Below are 17,476 nucleotides of genomic sequence, written 5' to 3'. Positions count from 1 at the left end.
AAAGCAGTAAATGCAAAATGATTTCATTCTTACGCATCATGTCTGTAGGAAAGTTCCTGCAGAGACTCCTGCATGACAGGCTAGCGATAAAAAAGTAGAAGTGTATCCGGGAACAACAATCACGACTAAAGATGAACATTTTTAATACTGATTGTGACAATTGTGAAGTTTTGTTGTTAAATTGTGATGTCGATAAAGAATATATTCGCCATAAAGTCTTTAGTTAGAAGGAGGAGAGAAGTGAATGCAGTCGTTCACAGATTTAAATTCAGAGGAAAAGAAGTTGGATGGTCTTCTGCAGTCAAGGAGGAGCTGGTTTTATGATTGAAGATGGATTGACAGAACTGCGATCAGAATCCGGTCAGATTCTGGAGATGTTGCAGATGTTGGAGGTTGTTCTGCAATCCTACTGGAGGACGTTGCTCCATCACAGTTCTTCACTGTTTGCTGCATCAGAGATGACATTGTACTGTAAGTATGATACTAATTGTCATATTTTACTACATTTCAATCCAGTAAAGCCTTCTTTTACACTACAGTATTTACTACAGGGTATTCAAGTGATAATTACACGCTTCTTTTGTTGGCTTTATACATGGTACCTACTGGATATTTACATGTTGAGTTCATCTTTCTCTACTTACCACATCTAGGACAGGCTGAGTACAAATAAAGTAGCTTGAATATACATATTGACTTATTGCGTTTCATGCTATTTAGTAGTGGTAGTGGTAAGTAAACAAAAACGACCATAGAAACACTATAGAGAAGTGTCCAGAATTTACTTTCTACTTAGTCTCTTTTATGGTACTCACCCTGTAGGACAAGTGATAATTACATAGTATTTATGTGGTACTATAGTTTGTTTTTTGTTGTAATAATTACCACAGATGGGAACTGAGTAAGTACACAGAAAGTATACAGCTAGTATGTAGCTTAAAAAAACCCCTAAACTTCAAGATATCCTAAAACAAAAATTGAAAAAAGCCTAAATTAGCCAAAACAGCTAGCATGTAGCTGAAATATTAGCTAAACTCTATTAAAATAATAATTTGTGGCAGCCCTACTTTATATGGATGGTCATTGTCCAGAGAAATTTACACATTGTCCAGTCAGAGCTGCTGCTGGCCAGCAGTCCACCTCCCACCTCCCGGTGGGCGTCCAGCTTTTGCCCGATTTTCGTCCTCCCTGCCTGTCACTGGACTGCAACCGCACAACCATAGAAATGTCTCGGATGACCACTGACCAATGTCAACTTTTAGAGAAAAATCACTGTAAAATTTGGACTTTTTCCTAAAACCTCCTCAGCCACTGCGCGGCACATAAAAATGCAATTGCTGCCTCATGATTACAAATGCCGCCACCGGGCAAATTTGCTTAAAAACTTGCATTTAGATTGCGGCGCGGTGACATTTGTCTGTAGTATTACTCAGTCAATCCATTTGTCCGAGTAACCATTCTTCTTCTGATACATTTTTCTTAACATGTTCTTGCTAATCTTATTTTTTTTCCGCACATTTTTTCTTCATTGCAAGTAATGTGAGTTATATATTGACCAATCAGATGCCTCAGTGAAAGCATGTGGTGCCCGCTGGCCCCCCCCACCTCCAACATTTGATTGACAGATTCTACTCAGTTCACTTTCAGTGGAAGGGGTGTGGACTTCAAACAAGCACACTCATGATTGGTGACAGTAGTTGCCATAAAATCGTTGACTCAAGCGACTCAATCACTGTCATCTGGATCCAAGATGGTGGAAAAATAGTGACTGAAATGGCTTCATTTTGCTGGAGCCGAAGATAAGGCATGTACGGTGGAGGTAAGGCAACTATTCCGTCCAGTTCTCTATATACAGTCTATATTACCTTTTAAATACAACAAAATTACCAAGTAATTAGTAATTAAATCCCCTGTAAATACTGTATTCAAAGAAAATGTTACAGATTTTTCAAAGCATCTTTAGATGTAAGGTGCTTACTAAAAAAAAAATTTTTTTAAAAGTTTTTTCATTGACTCTTGTCTTGGTGGGCTTGTTTAAGGGTTTAAAACACATCTCTGTCTTTTCCAGCAATAGAGTTGTGAAGATTTTAAATGAATAAAATAATAAATTGCTGGATAATTTGAAAAAAAATATTTTTCCTAATTACATTTCTTACATTTGACTGCGCTAATTTTCACAAAGACTGTAAAATCTTTCATGTTTTCTTTATATTTGTAAATAAATTATATCACTTATCCCCCTAAAATACTGCCTAGTTTGTGGCTTTGTTTCAATCTCTTCAGCTTCTTTTTCTTTAACTTTGTAATATTTCACAATAATCCCCCCTCACCCAAATACAACATACAAGATAACAACATAAAGTTGGTATTAGTTTCATATTTTACAGATTTGGTCATTGTCATTTTAGTCTCCTAAAATCAAAATTGACATTTTGCTTTTAAAAAAGCAAATTATTTTAAAAATTTTTTATTCTGTTGTGTAACGCTTCGAGATTGTCGCTCTTTAAAAAAAGACAAAGCTCAAATCAGGCGATTATTAAAACCAAAGTCTTTCCAACAATTCCAACTGTTATGATCTAATTCTGTCCGTGTCGACCCAAGAAGGCCCGGTTGTCGTGATTGTTTGATCATAATGACCCATAAACAGCCTGAAATACCCCTACCCCTGGCAAAGATTTGGACTTCAAGTTACTTTTATGTAACCAGCAATTTCTTCTTGATTGGAAATGACACAGGCGTCTCCCAGAAGGTAATTGGATGATGTGCAAGAGGCCTCAATGTGGAAAAAAAAGAAAAAAAACTCAGCTTTTGTTAACATTTGAACAAAAAGTGACATGTACAAAGGTTGCCTGGGGTGTAAATAATATCAGGGTCAGATATCACATGGAAAGGATTATAAAGCTAATATTGGCCTCAACGATTCTCCATTTTCTTTCATACTATGCTTATGAACCTCTTCAGTGTTCTAGTGAATTCAGTAATAAAACACAAATCATGGTGGTGGAACAATGAAGGTCAGCCTCATGTTAACTTTGGAATTTTTACTGACCAATAGGAAGAGATTATGTACAGGTTCCACTTCTCCTAGTAGTTTTATTCTCACAACATTCCTATCCTCCCCAACATATCCAACAGTTATTCCCTAAATTAGTTTTTATTTTATTTTTCCTTACTCTAAGGTAAGTGATTTCACCAAATGTGAGTGTTTTGATGTTTGTGTGTATTCTCAGGTCTCTTGTTTCAGAGTATTTGCACTTAAATTTAGTTACAGTTTTCTTTTATGAATCTGTTTTAAAGCAGTGCGGTCCTGCAACAGACTGGTGACCAGCTCAGGATGTATCCCGCCCTAGCCCACCAACCCGTGACCTCAAAAAGGATTTACCAGGTTCTGAAGATGGATGGAAGAAAAAACATGGAAATATGCAGTAACTGATGGTCATTGACTGTATAAGAGAGAACTGGACATAGTGAGGGTGATGTCACCCACACCCATAAGAAGTGGTTTACTTCTGGTTCCAAAAAAATGAAGTCAATTCAGCCGTCATCTTTTCTGCGATACGGACTTCGTCATATCAAAGAACATTAGTAAGCAGTGATTGGTCTGAGTCAACATTTCTATGGCAACCATTCCCTCCAATCAGGAGTGAACTAGTTAGAAAAGCCACACCCCTTCCACTAAAAGTGGCTCAGGAGATTCTGTCAATCAATACATTTTGAATGTTTGAGGTGGGAGCCAGCGGGCACCACATGCTTTCACTGAAGCATCGAATTGGTCAGTTTTTAACTTATAAAAATGTCTTTAAAAAAACGAGTATTAGCAACAACATGTTTATTCAAGGTACCAGAGGAAAAAATAGTTATTCTGACAAACAGAATGACTGAGTAATTTCTGTTTATTTCTCTAGTCTATAGAGGAATAAACTTCCTGTTTGGAACGCGATGGGGGAGGGGTCTCTCAGTCCAGTTCTCATTTACAGTCAATGGGTAGAAACTGAACGACCTTGCAGGCAATAATGTTAATAGAAATCATTGTTCTTCCAACATTTTTATTTACTATTTTTGTCTCAGTAACAGTCAGTTATTTAAGTTCTATTCAATCTATTTCTGCTACAATAAACACCAAACATACATGGAAAAAAAACATGTTTGACCGAAAAATGCAGCAGAATGTGCTCTGGTAACTCAGCAAAAAACAAACACTCCTTAGTTGAATAATAAAATTATCCTACTTTATGAAAATTGTCCAACATTTTCTGTTATTTCCAACTTTGTAAAACCTTGTGCGACACGATTAAAGCCACTCTTCAGTCTCTGACCTTCAGCAGTGCAGCTGGACTTCTTATGGAGAATTCTGGAGGCTTTACCTCAATATTCAATGTCAGAAATTTCAATGCAGTCTGAAATAATAAAGTCGAAATAGAGCTTACAGCAAAAGGTGTAGGTTGATAGAGACGGGTTAATAATTGAATGAAAAGATCTCCACTCCAGCTTTTAAGCTCGGGGTAAATGAAGCATGTTCAGGGTGGAGCTTTGTGCTGCAGACTGGAATGGAGCACAATAAACTAGAGGAGAGAATATGGGATGACCCACTGCTTTAATAAACTGTTTTAGAGTTCAGTCACGGACTTAAAACCCTCTTCCTTGAAACGTTTTGTCGTTCATCCCAGTGGCTTCATCATTCTGGTGACAACGTATCTGGATGAATGAGGACCTTCACCGACAAACTGTTTTAAACAAACACGTCTCCCTAAAGTATGTTATGAATACGCTTCTAGCACTCAAATTGAGCAACTTATTGTAAAGATTTAGTGCAAAGACTTTGAAACATCAAAATATTCAACTGACACAACACAAGACAAAAATTAAAGAAAAACTGAGAAGTCTACATAGTTTTCTGACATGACAAATATCAAAACTTGTTATTGTAATCCACTTTTTTTAAGATATCTAAATCAAATTCATATTGTGCTTGTTATCCAATGAGGACAGGAGCCTCTACTACTGAACAAATATTTTTCTTTGGCCTAAAAACTGCTGATTTCAAATCATTTTTGGTTTTAAACAAATATTTAACATTTTAGGAGGTACAACACTTGCCGTGTCTATCATCAAAACACAAAATTTCTTCTCTTTTGTTGTTTTCCGGATCAAAATCGTGGTGTCTTTTCCTCATACAAACCCAGTCATCAAGGCCAGGTGGGCTGTCTACAGTTTCCATGGTGGCCCCACCTGTGTTTGCCCACATTTGCTTAAGTGGGCACTCGGTGAGTTGGCATGCTATGCTAGCCTAGCATGCTAGCGAGTTCCATTGTAGCGAGCTAGTAAGCTCCGCTGTCGAGAGCTAGTGAGTTTTGCTGTATTGAGCTCTGCTGTAGCCTGCTCTGTTGTATCAAGCTAACCAACTCTGCTTTTTTGAGCTGGCAAGCTCTGCTGTGGCGAACTAGCGAGCTTCGCTATATTGTGCTTGCAAGTTCTGCTATAGTGAGCTAGCAAGCTCCGCTGTATCGACCTAGCAAACTCCGCTTTATTGAGCTAGCTAGCTCAGCTGTTTTCAGCTAGTAAGCTCCGCTGTTCACTGGGCGGCTGGCTAGCACAGCGAGCTAACCCACTGAGTGCCCATTTCAGCCAATGAGGTCTAACACAGGTGGGACCACCACAGAAACTGCGGACAACCCCTTTTGGGGCCCACATTTACTCCCCACTTTAACCCATATGGGCCCACCTTTGGTGGCTGGGAAAGAGTAAAACTGAAGACTTATATCTGGATAAATTGACACCCTAAGCACTGAAGACTAAAACTAAAAAGGACGCATCTTTGAATGATTTTTAAATGGCAAAAACTGATTTTATTTGAAAATGCATCAGTGAAATAGGTTTACAAGGTGGCTTTATCTAATTCATTTTCCTATCCTAATTAAAATATCTGAAGATTCATGATTCTGTGCTTTTTTTTAGCAAATGTTTAAACTTAAAAAAAATATTTGAGCTTAAAAAAAAAAAAAGAAGAATTGATAAATGATGAATGAAACAAAAGAAGAAGACAGCTTCTTAATCAGATCCTGAATAATTGACTGCTGAATAAGGGATTTTGTTTTGCTTTATTAAAACAATTTGCTATGATCTTGTAACAAGACTGAGAAGCAAAACTGATCTTTTACAAAACTGGTTTTGTGTTTTGTGGAGGTTTTTGGACTTAATGAGCTGCATGGGATAGAGACACTGTGCTTCGAGTAACATACAAAGTTAGACGCCATATTGGAAAGGGTGCTTACTCACTGCTGTGCAACAATTGCACAAGCAGAGCTGAACAAACAAGGATGTGACTTTTAACAAGTAAATTATTACTGTCAGCTGATACTGAGAACACGTTTTAGGAAGATCAGAGTGAGTTTACTCTCAGAATAGTGAATGTTTAGGGACCAGCCCACATACAACGAGCGGAAGGGGTAAGCCAAAGAGCAAGACAAAAATTGATTCTAATTGGGGAAATGTTATTTTGGGGACCACAACAGTGCCTATGAAATTAATTGTGGGGTCCTCCAAGGATCAATACTAGGCCCACTACTTTTCTATCTAAACATGCTGTCACTTGGGGACATCATCAGGAGGAATGGTGTTTGTTTTCATAGTTTCCCTGTCATTTTACTATATCTGCGGAGCTGTGTGTTGTTGTTTACTGCCCTTCCAAATATGGCATCAATCTTGACTTCCATTGGACAACAGTAACAGGCTGGTGGCATCTCTATCCTGTAGATCTCAGTGGTATTATCCTTTTGATGTAATTTCCCCTTTAATTCTACAAATGAAATTTTTCAAAAACAAAACTGCATATTTCTCATTCTCTTTGCATACTTAATCCAAGCAAAGATGCCGTCCACTTGAGTGTAAATGTGCTCTGCAGCTGGTCAAAGATGCCGTGGTGTGTTGTGATGATTTACTTACTCTTTAGATGGTATTGTTGCAAATAGATTTTGAAGCAACCACTCATGAGCGAGTAATGGCTAATGCTGTGAAAAGGGCAGATAAAAGTCAAGCGCTGGATGGCTGTTGGCTTACATAAGCTCTGACAGGTATAACGAAGAGGTGGAAGGAGGATAAGCTGGAAAACAGCATTCAGAGCTTATTGACATTCAGGGGAAAACGTATGCAAAACAGTCAGTAATTCTCTGTCTTTGGTCTGACTGACTCTCACCTGTCTGTCTCTTGGTTCCTCGCCGCAGAGCTCAGAACATGACCTTTGTTTTGGGGCTGGGAAATGTCAGCTGTGACCTCACGGCCCAACCACTCACTGGGAAAGTCACCTTCACTCTATTTTAACGTGAATCAATAGGAGGTGTTCTGTATAATGATATAAAAGATATGAATATTGTATGCAAACACCAGAGGAAACATTTGCATCTCATTCATGTGCGCACCTCCATGGTGTTTTCCATTTTTGTACACACTAGTGTATATGTGTGGCAGTCAAGCTCATTTAGCATTGGGATCAGGTATTCTCTGGCTGATTGAGACTCTGCTGGGAATTCACAAGGGCGAGTGCTGATAAGAAGGAGGGGGAAATGCAGTGCTGGATGGGAAAATAAAGGTACCGCACCAGAATATTTCATTTGTTCCTGGATGGGAAGTTAATAACCAAAAACCAACCCTACCCATGACATAACGTACAACGCTACTTTGCTTTCATCTCAGTCGGATGACGTCAACCTTTCAAGAGAGTTTCCTCTGATTGGAGTCCAGCTTTTTCTATAAACTGCAAATCCGCCCTGTAAATCCTGTCGCTGCTGTCCTCGCGCATTGTTCTTATTTGACAAGTTTCCAGTTTAACAGATGGATCTGTCAGGGCAGGGTAATAAAAATGGACAGACGGCCAAGAAGACAGAGATGGAAGGACCACTCTGCATTCAACTCTTGAGCGAGGAGGGGAGGCAGGCGGGGAGAAGAAGAAGAAGAAGATGAAGATGAAGAAGAAGAGCACGAGATGAAGAGATAAAAGGGCCGGAGAGATTGAGGAGAAAGAGAGGGATAAACAAAGGTGAGACTGGAGATGGGAGGAGAGGACAAGAGACAGGGGCTCAATATGATGAAATGAATGCCAGGGAGAAACAGTTCCGACCCACCAGATGGTTACTATGGCAACCACATTCCCCGGTCTCTCTCTTACTCCATCTCTCACTCTCTGTCTCTCAGTCTCTAGATGCTCTGTTGCTGCTTTAAGTCTGAGGAGAGATACCAGCGAAAAAACACAGCTTTCCACATTTTGGTGCAGTGGCATCATAAAACATAGGAACAAGTCACGCCGCCGCCGATGTTTTCTGTTGTGTTGAAAGCCCATGCATGTTACAGTCTGATGCAGAACATCAAAGAGCAGGACAGCCCTGGTTTGACTGAAGCAAATCCTGTTTTTGCTTTTGTCTTTGCTCTGCTGCGTTGGTTGGAGGAGCACGGCTGTAAACACTGCAGCCATATTAAAATGCACCGACTGTTTTCCTCAGGCTTCATAGGAGAGTAATATGTTTTTTTTTTCTTGAAGTGGGCATCCAGTGCCTCCATAGAGAGAGTTTTCACTTCAGCATGAACTCACATTAAAGACACTCACGTGCAGAGCGCGCACGCCTGTGCACGAATGCAGCCACGCGAACACGGCAAATACACAACCGGGAGATGCTCAACAAAGGGATAAGTGAGCTTGCAAGGCCCCCCCAGCTAATCTCATGCATGGAGATCATTTTCAAAACAGAACAAAATGGTGGTCTGTCCCACTGTGGCTGAGTGGGTCTCTGCAGGGCCCCCGGGGCGGGATGGCATATACTGTAACTGTGTACGTGTGCCTGCTGAATAAAAGATGCTGACCTAGATGGAACGCCGCCATTGGTCACTTAAGTTTGTTCTACATGCGTGATTGGCTCCTACCTACACACAGAATAGACGTTCAATCGACCAGGAGCATGGGGTGGGGGGGGGTACAGAATGTACAAAAGTTTTTCTTCAACAGGTTTTAACATGAAATTTGTGCAAAACTGTAACATAGGAAGTGAAGGGCTTCACATTCATCCTTGTTTTTCCTATCCCATAATAAAAAGCTCCACTCTTCACCTCTGGGGTTTTTTCCTGCACACATCTTCAAAGACAAGAGTCATAAATGAAAACATGAGAAGCATTTTCATCATCAACCAACATTACACAGCTCACTGATGCACACCGCGCTCATGCAATGTGCCAGCTCCGGACCACGTGGGACTAAACATAGTACAAATGTCTGCAGGTCTGTGAGCAGAAATGAGCCCAACTCAAAGGGTGTTTTGTATCAACACAGCACTGAGCCCTTTTACATTATTGATACGCAATTTGACTGCCTGCCATCAATAAATTATTGAGGAATTGAAAATTGTTGAGCGGGGACATGACAGCCGTGAAGCTCTTCGGTCCCTCTGGATGAATGAACGTTTCTGCACGATTGTCAGCGACTGCTGAGCTCCGAGTGAATGAAAGACTCTGCCCGGCACTTTTACGGCTTTGGGAGAGAACTCAGCCAAGCCCTCTGCCTCCTGTTACGTAATAATCAAGCTGTTTATTGAGTGGATTGGTGGGACTCCCCCTGGAGAAAGGAGGGGGACTGGAACCAGATGCTCGTGGTTGCCACGACAACCCCAGGAGTAAAAACTGATGCTAAGCTTGAATCATCTTTCTCTCAGTGCTGGATTGATCGGTCATCCGGGATGCTGGTCACTGCAGATATGGAGCATATTTATATTTAAGGTTCTGTCATGTGACATGCAAATATTTTAAGAACTTTTATCCTTTTTCTGCAACAGATTTATAAGTAAATATTCCAAAACAGAAAAACATTTCATCTAAAACAGCAAAAAAAAAAATCAACTAGTGCAATGTTCATGATATATTTTTTTATTATGATTGCTATTGCAACTATTTTTTTGTTTTATTATGAAAGGCACTTTAAGATGCTTCTAGCAGGAAAAGTTCTGTACAAATAAAGTTAAATTTGAGTTTATTTTCCCCATCCACTGGTTTATTCTGCGCCTTCTTCCTCCTGTTCAGAGGCAGAAAGGACAAAGCTTATCTAAAGTTTTTAAGTTCTTTTAGCTCAACACTGGAGCTCTACAGGGCTTAAAAACAGGTAAATCTGTCAGAATTATTGAGTTAATCAGCAGTCCCTCTAAACATGGAGGTTTAGAGGGACTGCTGATTAACAGCACAGCCCAATAATCTTAGTCCGTTCTGTCAGAAATGTTGGTCTACGTTTGGTGTCATGAAACTGCCGCTTAATTTCAGCAGATACAGCTGAACATGAACACGATTCAGTTGGTAGTAGCCTTCAGGAAGCTGAATATGAATGTGCTATCAGAGGTATTAGGTCATAAAAAGCTTGTTTTTGGTGACTGTATCCTTTTTGTAAATGTTTTATGCCATTAAAAAACCCATTAAATCACTGTAGTGATCCAAATATGCAACAGAGTGCTTTAAAAATAGAAGCTATTTGTTTCTGATTCGTGCTTTCGTTTTTCTGATAGAACGGTTGTCCATAAAATGGCAAAATCTGCAGCAAAAGGATGCAAACAACTGCAAACTCCTATTAAAATTCCTCAGCGATGTCCACTCTGCACCACTGGCTTCTCAGCTAAACCTTAGGAATACCAACCAGCTGTCAGACCCTTACTCTTCAAGTCTCCGCTGCTTCTTCTTGCCCTTTCTCTCTGTCTCTCACTTTTTAGCATGCCCTCTCTTGTCGACGGGAAGCAAGTGCTGCATCACCATTTTAATTCTGCCCTGGGTGTGCAGGCTCTCTCTGCTGCTGGAGATGCACGGCGAGCCGCGAGTGAGATGAATGTTAACGAGTTCCACCACAAGGAAGTGGGATGGAGGAGGTCTGGGGAGAATCCACCTCTAATCTGCTCGCCTCCCCCTGGGCTTGTCTTTCTTTCAGCCATGGAGCGTGCTTGCAGCTTGTTCCTGTTTACAGGATTTGTTGCTCTTTGATTCGGATTAATTAGCTACCAGTGGACATTCTGCTACCATGTTAGAAATGACATGAGCAAGAAAACAAACATCTTGAATTTTTTTTTTTCACCATGTTGACAACATCTCTAAAGATTTTATTTCATATTCACATTTCAGGATCGAACAAAACATTTATGTCAGCATGATATTTATACGAATGTACACTACAGGCTCTGACATTTTATTTGTTTTTAAACATTTCGTGACATTTTTTCTAATTAAAAATCAAATTAATACTTTAAATATTTCCCTAGCAATGAAGGAGTCTGAGAACCTTGTGCTTCAAAAATAAAATCAGTGAAAATACAAATTAAGACCTGTCATTTCAACAGTTCCCATTATATTTTGAATCTCAGATTAAACTGGAAGGATTACTGCACCAGTCACTGCACAGTCACAATCACTTGTTCTCCATTGTATCTTTTCACGGCTAAACTTTTAATTCGAAGTTACTTCTGCACCTTTTTATGAAGTCAAACCCAACTCTGAACTACCAGGTGGAAAAATACTGAATCATATTTCATTTCCAGGCTGAACGGTGGTGCAGTGGTAAGCACTCTCTCAGCATAGCGAGAGGCCCCGGTTCAAACTGCAGTGAGTGTGACGTCACCCGTAGAAAATGGCTCCCTTCTGGCTCCAATGAAACACCGCCATGTTGGAACCAGATCAGTGAGCATCGATCTGAGTCATTGTTGTAAGGCAGTGGTCTGCAACCTTCAACAAAGAGCAATTCTGACTGACTACAACCCAACAGGAGCAGCAAAGTCTTCCTTCACCCTTTAAAAAATAAGACACTGGTTTGTATTTGTGCTGTTGTTACTACTATGATAAACATAAATGAAATGTTGTTCATTTTGCATAAATAAAAAACAAAAATTGAAAGAAAATTGCCTATTTTTGCCCATTTTGACAGAAGTTCCTTTCAAAATAAAAGACACCCTGTCACATATGATCATCTCAGTGCATCAATAGTAAGTGTAATGTCAGCAGTGATTGAACAAAAATAGTTAATTTCACTCTTGTTGGTGCATCTCTGCCAGAAATCTAAATCTACTCAGACTGAGTGACTCCTCCCCCTCATATTCCAAACAGGAAGTACACACTGGTCCCAAAAAGCCAAAATTGATTAACTTCTATAGAGAAATAAACTGCAATTCTATTTTTCATCCATTTGTCAGATGAACCATTCTTGCTCTGATTCCATTTTAAACATGTTCTTGCTAATTCTATTTTTTTATGATATTTTGCTGAAGTGCAAGTAAAAAACTAACCAATCAGAGGCCTCAGTAAAAGTAGGCAGTCTCGTATCAAACCTTTGAAGCATTTGATTGACAGATTCTCCTGAGCCCACTTTCAGTGGGAGGGGCCTGCCCTTATAACATGCTCACTGCTGGTTGCTCTGTCCAGTTCTCTATATGCAGTCAATGGCTGGCCATGTGACCACGTTTGTATTGAGGGCATCTGATTGGCTACCTCATCACTTGGATATCTTGCACCAAAGAAAAGAAAAATGAAACAAAAAGTTAGGATTAGCAAAAACATCTTTAAAAAGGTTGCAGAAAAAGAAAAGCTATTATGACAAATAGAAAGTCTGAGTTTATTTCTGTATTTAGGTCTATAGGATTTTGGCTTCTCGGACCAGCGGGTACTTCCTTTTTGGAACGCCAGAGGGGAGGGGTCACTCAGTCCAGTCATTATATACAGTCAGTGGTTAAATAACAGCTGGGTTCTTTCTTTGTGGAGCTAGCACGTTCTTCTCACACATACTGTACATAGAAATTCTCCAAAGACTCAGTCCAAAAACATGCTAAATATAAAAAATACAAAATATATATTTATAGAGACTAAAATATTGAAAGTTATTTAAGGTTTAAGTTGATTTATTTTGGAATAATATTCCTACCTTTTTATTATTCATAATTATGTTAAAAAGTTACAGTTTTAAAGTTTTATAAATAGGCATTCTGCTAGCTTTTTGGGCTATTTTGGCATATACATTTTTTAAGCTAATTTGGAGTTCAGCTAATATTTATATACTAGCTGTTTTGGCTATCCTAAGTTTTCTTTTTTAGTTTTTTAGGCTAATTTGGCATTTAGATAATATTTCTGCTGACTATAAGTTTCAGTGATTTTAGCTATCATCTTCAGTGATTTCAGCTACTAGCTTCAGTGATTTTAGCTATCATCTTCAGTGATTTCAGCTACTAGCTTCAGGGTTTTCAGCTACTAGCTTCAGTGATTTCAGCTATCATCTTCAGTGATTTCAGCTATCATCTTCAGCGTTTTCAGCTACTAGCTTCAGTGATATCCGCTACTAGTTTTAGTGATTTTAGCTATCATCTTAAGCGATTTCAGCTACCAGCTTCAGTGATTTTAGCTACTAGCTTCAGTGATTTCAGCTATCATCTTCAGTGATTTCAGCTATCAGCTTTAGCGTTTTCAGCTATCATCTTCAGCATTTTCAGCTACTAGCTTCAGTGATTTCCGCTACTAGTTTTAGTGATTTTAGCTATCATCTTCAGCGATTTCAGCTACTAGCTTCAGTGATTTCAGCTATCATCTTCAGTGATTTCAGCTATCAGCTTCAGCGTTTTCAGCTACTAGCTTCAGTGATTTCCCCTACTAGTTTTAGTGATTTTAGCTATCATCTTCAGCGATTTCAGCTACTAGCTCCAGTGATTTTAGCTATCAAGTTCAGCAGCTTAGGCGACCAAATTCAGCTTAAAGCATTCACACTAGCATTATTGCAGGTAATTCTATAGATCTAGTTCATAATTATCTTTAAAAGTTACAGTTTTAAAGTTTTAAAAATGTAGTTTTAAAGTGTTCAATAAATGTTTATCCTGTTCGGCCCTCGACCTAAGGTGTGTTTTGGATTTTGGCCCCTTGTGCGATTGAGTTTGACACCCCTGGTCTTATTGGAAAGGTTTTCTGGTAACTTTGAATGATTAAGACATGAACTATCTGTCATGAAATTATTGTAAAGGCAACAAAATAACTGAAGCAAGCTCAGACCACCTATAACAACGACACACTGAGGAACAAAACTCCTGTTATCTGTGTTGCAAACAGTTCTGCTTTTAAGGGCACTTCTCAAAAACATCTGTTTTTTATATTCTATTTCACAGTCCTCTGTGAATTTTGCTTCATTTTTATTGTTGGAGCTTTATCCATCAAGGTTAGATAAATGCCACAATCAGCTCAATGAGAAGAGGTAAAAATAAATGTTGTGCTTTATGGGCTGTTGAGACTGTTATGTAACACATGGTGAAATTATCATGATAGCTGCTAATCAAGCATGTATATTTGGAGAAACATTGGATTTGCTCTTTTACATGAATTTACAGTGCATTTTTAAATTAACTCTTCGCAAAAATCCCAATTCCCCCAACCACATATTAATTCTATATTTGTGGCCTGCAGAGGACAGCATAGGTTCTTGCCAGTAAAGGGAACATTTAATGCAGCATCTTTCTTTCTTCCTTTATACATATAAGCTCTGTACTAGCCTCCAAAGAACCCCAAAAAGCTGCAGAAGGAGGGTGACTGCAGTCTTGTTTTCCCCGTTCATTGTTCAGACCTGTGTGGAGACAGAAGAGGACCACGCCCAGGTGACATTATCTTATATCACATTGCATGTTAGCTCCACCACAAAAGAAAAACAGTGTGTACAAACAAAAACCTTCATTTCTAATTTATGTACACCTATGCAGTACAAGTAAATCTATGAAATATGGATTCCCCTCGCATCCTACCGGCTAGAAGACAGTGTAAGAGTTTTCAGGTTACGTAAGAGTCTCCAAACCAGCTTTAAATCATGGAGGACCACTAAATGTCAGTTTTATTTGACATAAAAAGCCAAAGCAACACTTTAAAGTTATTGCACCAAAAGTATTTGATCTTTTCTGCATCTTTTTCTCCTTGTTTCATGGAAACACTTTAATGCTGCACTGTTGTTTTTGAGGCTCCAAATAACTAAAACTTGAGGAGATCAGCTTTAGGTGCAGTTATACTATATGTGTATTCATTTAGGACATGAATATATGTCTCTTGAAGTGCTATGTTATAGTTTTATTAGTGCTGTTTGGATTTTTAGCAATGATTAAAGTTTTATCTATGGTAAAGACAAAAACTTGATCAAGTATACTTTAAAAAGCCACTTTAACCAAATGATCCCATATTTAGTCACCATCTCATCATCCTTTCCCGACCTTGTGGAAGCAACAAATGATCATGAGAATGAAGAGAATAAGAATTAGTCTTTTTCTGTGACAGTAAGGTCATAGGTTTTAGTAGGCAAAAGTCTATTGTTGTCTCAAAAATGAAAATGTACCGTTGAGTCCTCCTTCACATGGTCATCTCATCCAGAATTACATTTCTCTGTCAAACAGCCATTTGAGAAAATGATCGACAGCATCAAATGCTTTAAAAAAAAGCCATAAAATTAATGTTTAAATTCATTAATAATTAAAAAATAATTAATTTTGAATTAATGTTGTTTCTTATGAAGGTCATTTATAATCCTCATTGTGACTGTAGTGAGACTTTGTTCTTTCCCTGAAGTTTTGGTGATATTTTGACTGGATTGAAGTTAGTCATGAAGTGTTTTAATGACTCAAGATTGTAGAAAATACTATTAGATTATTAAATACTATTAAACATGATTAAAACAGAGTAAAAGCGATAGATGAAAACAGAGAAAGCACATGCTGCTGTCTGGGACGATGCTGCCATGTAGGATCTTGCATCCATTTATGGGCTGTGTTGCTCCTCGTTTTACGAACACTGTGCCAATTGTACTTTGATTTTTCTTCTGTTTATTCAAGGCTTTAAATGAGTCTGCATGTGGCAAAACAAAGTCTTCCAAATTCTCTGGAGAGCCCAAACCTTACTTTTACTCCTTCAGTTGCTATGGATACCTCCGGCGAGGCAGCTGATTGGAAGCAATAATAAACTTTGCTGTTTTAAGCCTTTGACAAATATGCCTCCAAACAGCATTGTAAGAGCTTCACAAGAAATGTACCTGCATGCTGACACACATGCACCAATGATTGTACATGCATTCTAAAAATTAACAAGAAGTGCGCACAGACATCAGTGGAAATAACTGTAAAGTTTAAGTTTAAGTGCATGAAACTGTCGCTAAATTATCTTACTTGATTTTTCAGTGCAGATCTGGCTTTTTCGCAGCACTGAATATAATAAATCAAATAACATGATTTTAACATGAAGAACTGAATTGGGAAAAAAAATATATTTTAAACTACAAAGTTACATCTATTAACTACAAAGTTAAGTAGACAACTTAGTCCAAATGAAACATTGCTTTACAAGCAGTTCTTTGAAACTTTTATGTATTTTCATAACTTGAAAAATAAATGACTAAAAAAAAATGAAAAAACAGTTTTTTTATTTTGATTTTTGTTTGTCACTGCTGTCCAGCTTTTTTCCAAATATCATTATAAGTCATAACAGATATTCAGCTATAATAAAAGTGTTTCTGACAGTCCAATCTAGATGCAGTGTCACCTGTGTATCACCTGTGAGACTAAACTAGTAATGTTTAAATCATGCTTAAAATTAGGCAAAAAGTTAGTTTTTTTCAAAAGGTGGACCCTTGATGTACCACTTTCTTTTATGTAAGAAAAAATAATAAGTATTGAAATAAACTGCCCATCTTTATAGTTCTCTGATTAATTTGTCTGTGATTTATAGATTGCTGCTCAAAGTTTTGCTAGGATCATCATTTGATTTATTTTCAAAGCATTCCCAATGGTATTTTAATTATAATTTTGTCGCTTTAGTCTAAATATATATATATATTTAAACTGTTGTTTTCTAGGACATAGTTTCTGCAGAGTGGCAGTAGTTCATTAGAAGTTTGCCTCTAAGTTGAGTGCGAGACCGTTGGCGTGGAGTAGGCCTGAACACACTACCCTTCATCCCTTATACTCTCTCCCCTCACAGACCGAACCGGTTCAACAAAAATGGCGAGCAATATTGAAGCTATTAAGCAGGACAGTTTGGAGCCAGATGCTAGCTTGTCTTGTGGTCTGCTTATTCTATTTTCTATTTCACAAACTCCCTTTCATACAAAATTTTGGTCTTTTCCTGATTTAAAGAAAGAAATTTAGAATTTTTTTTTTTTCCCCAACATGAGAAAAATGCCATAAGAACATATTAAAAACACAATTTTCTTTGGAGTGAGACTTCAACTGAAGGAGAAGTTGAATTCTAAAACTCCTGCTGGATCTACGGATAATATTATATTCAGTTATATTATATGTGTGATGTGATATGTTATTTTTTAATATATTTTAATAAAATAAAATATTTTTATATTATTTATGTCATATAATATAATATAATATAGCAGTGGTTAGCGCTCTTGCCTCACAGCGAGAAGGCCCCGGTTCGAATCCCGGCTGGGGGATTTGGGGCCTTTCTGTGTGGAGTTTGC

This window comes from Oryzias melastigma, linkage group LG5 (genome assembly GCF_002922805.2).
Source record: "Oryzias melastigma strain HK-1 linkage group LG5, ASM292280v2, whole genome shotgun sequence".
In the NCBI taxonomy this organism is placed as follows: Eukaryota; Metazoa; Chordata; class Actinopteri; order Beloniformes; family Adrianichthyidae; genus Oryzias; species Oryzias melastigma.
This window is presented reverse-complemented; position numbering follows the sequence as displayed.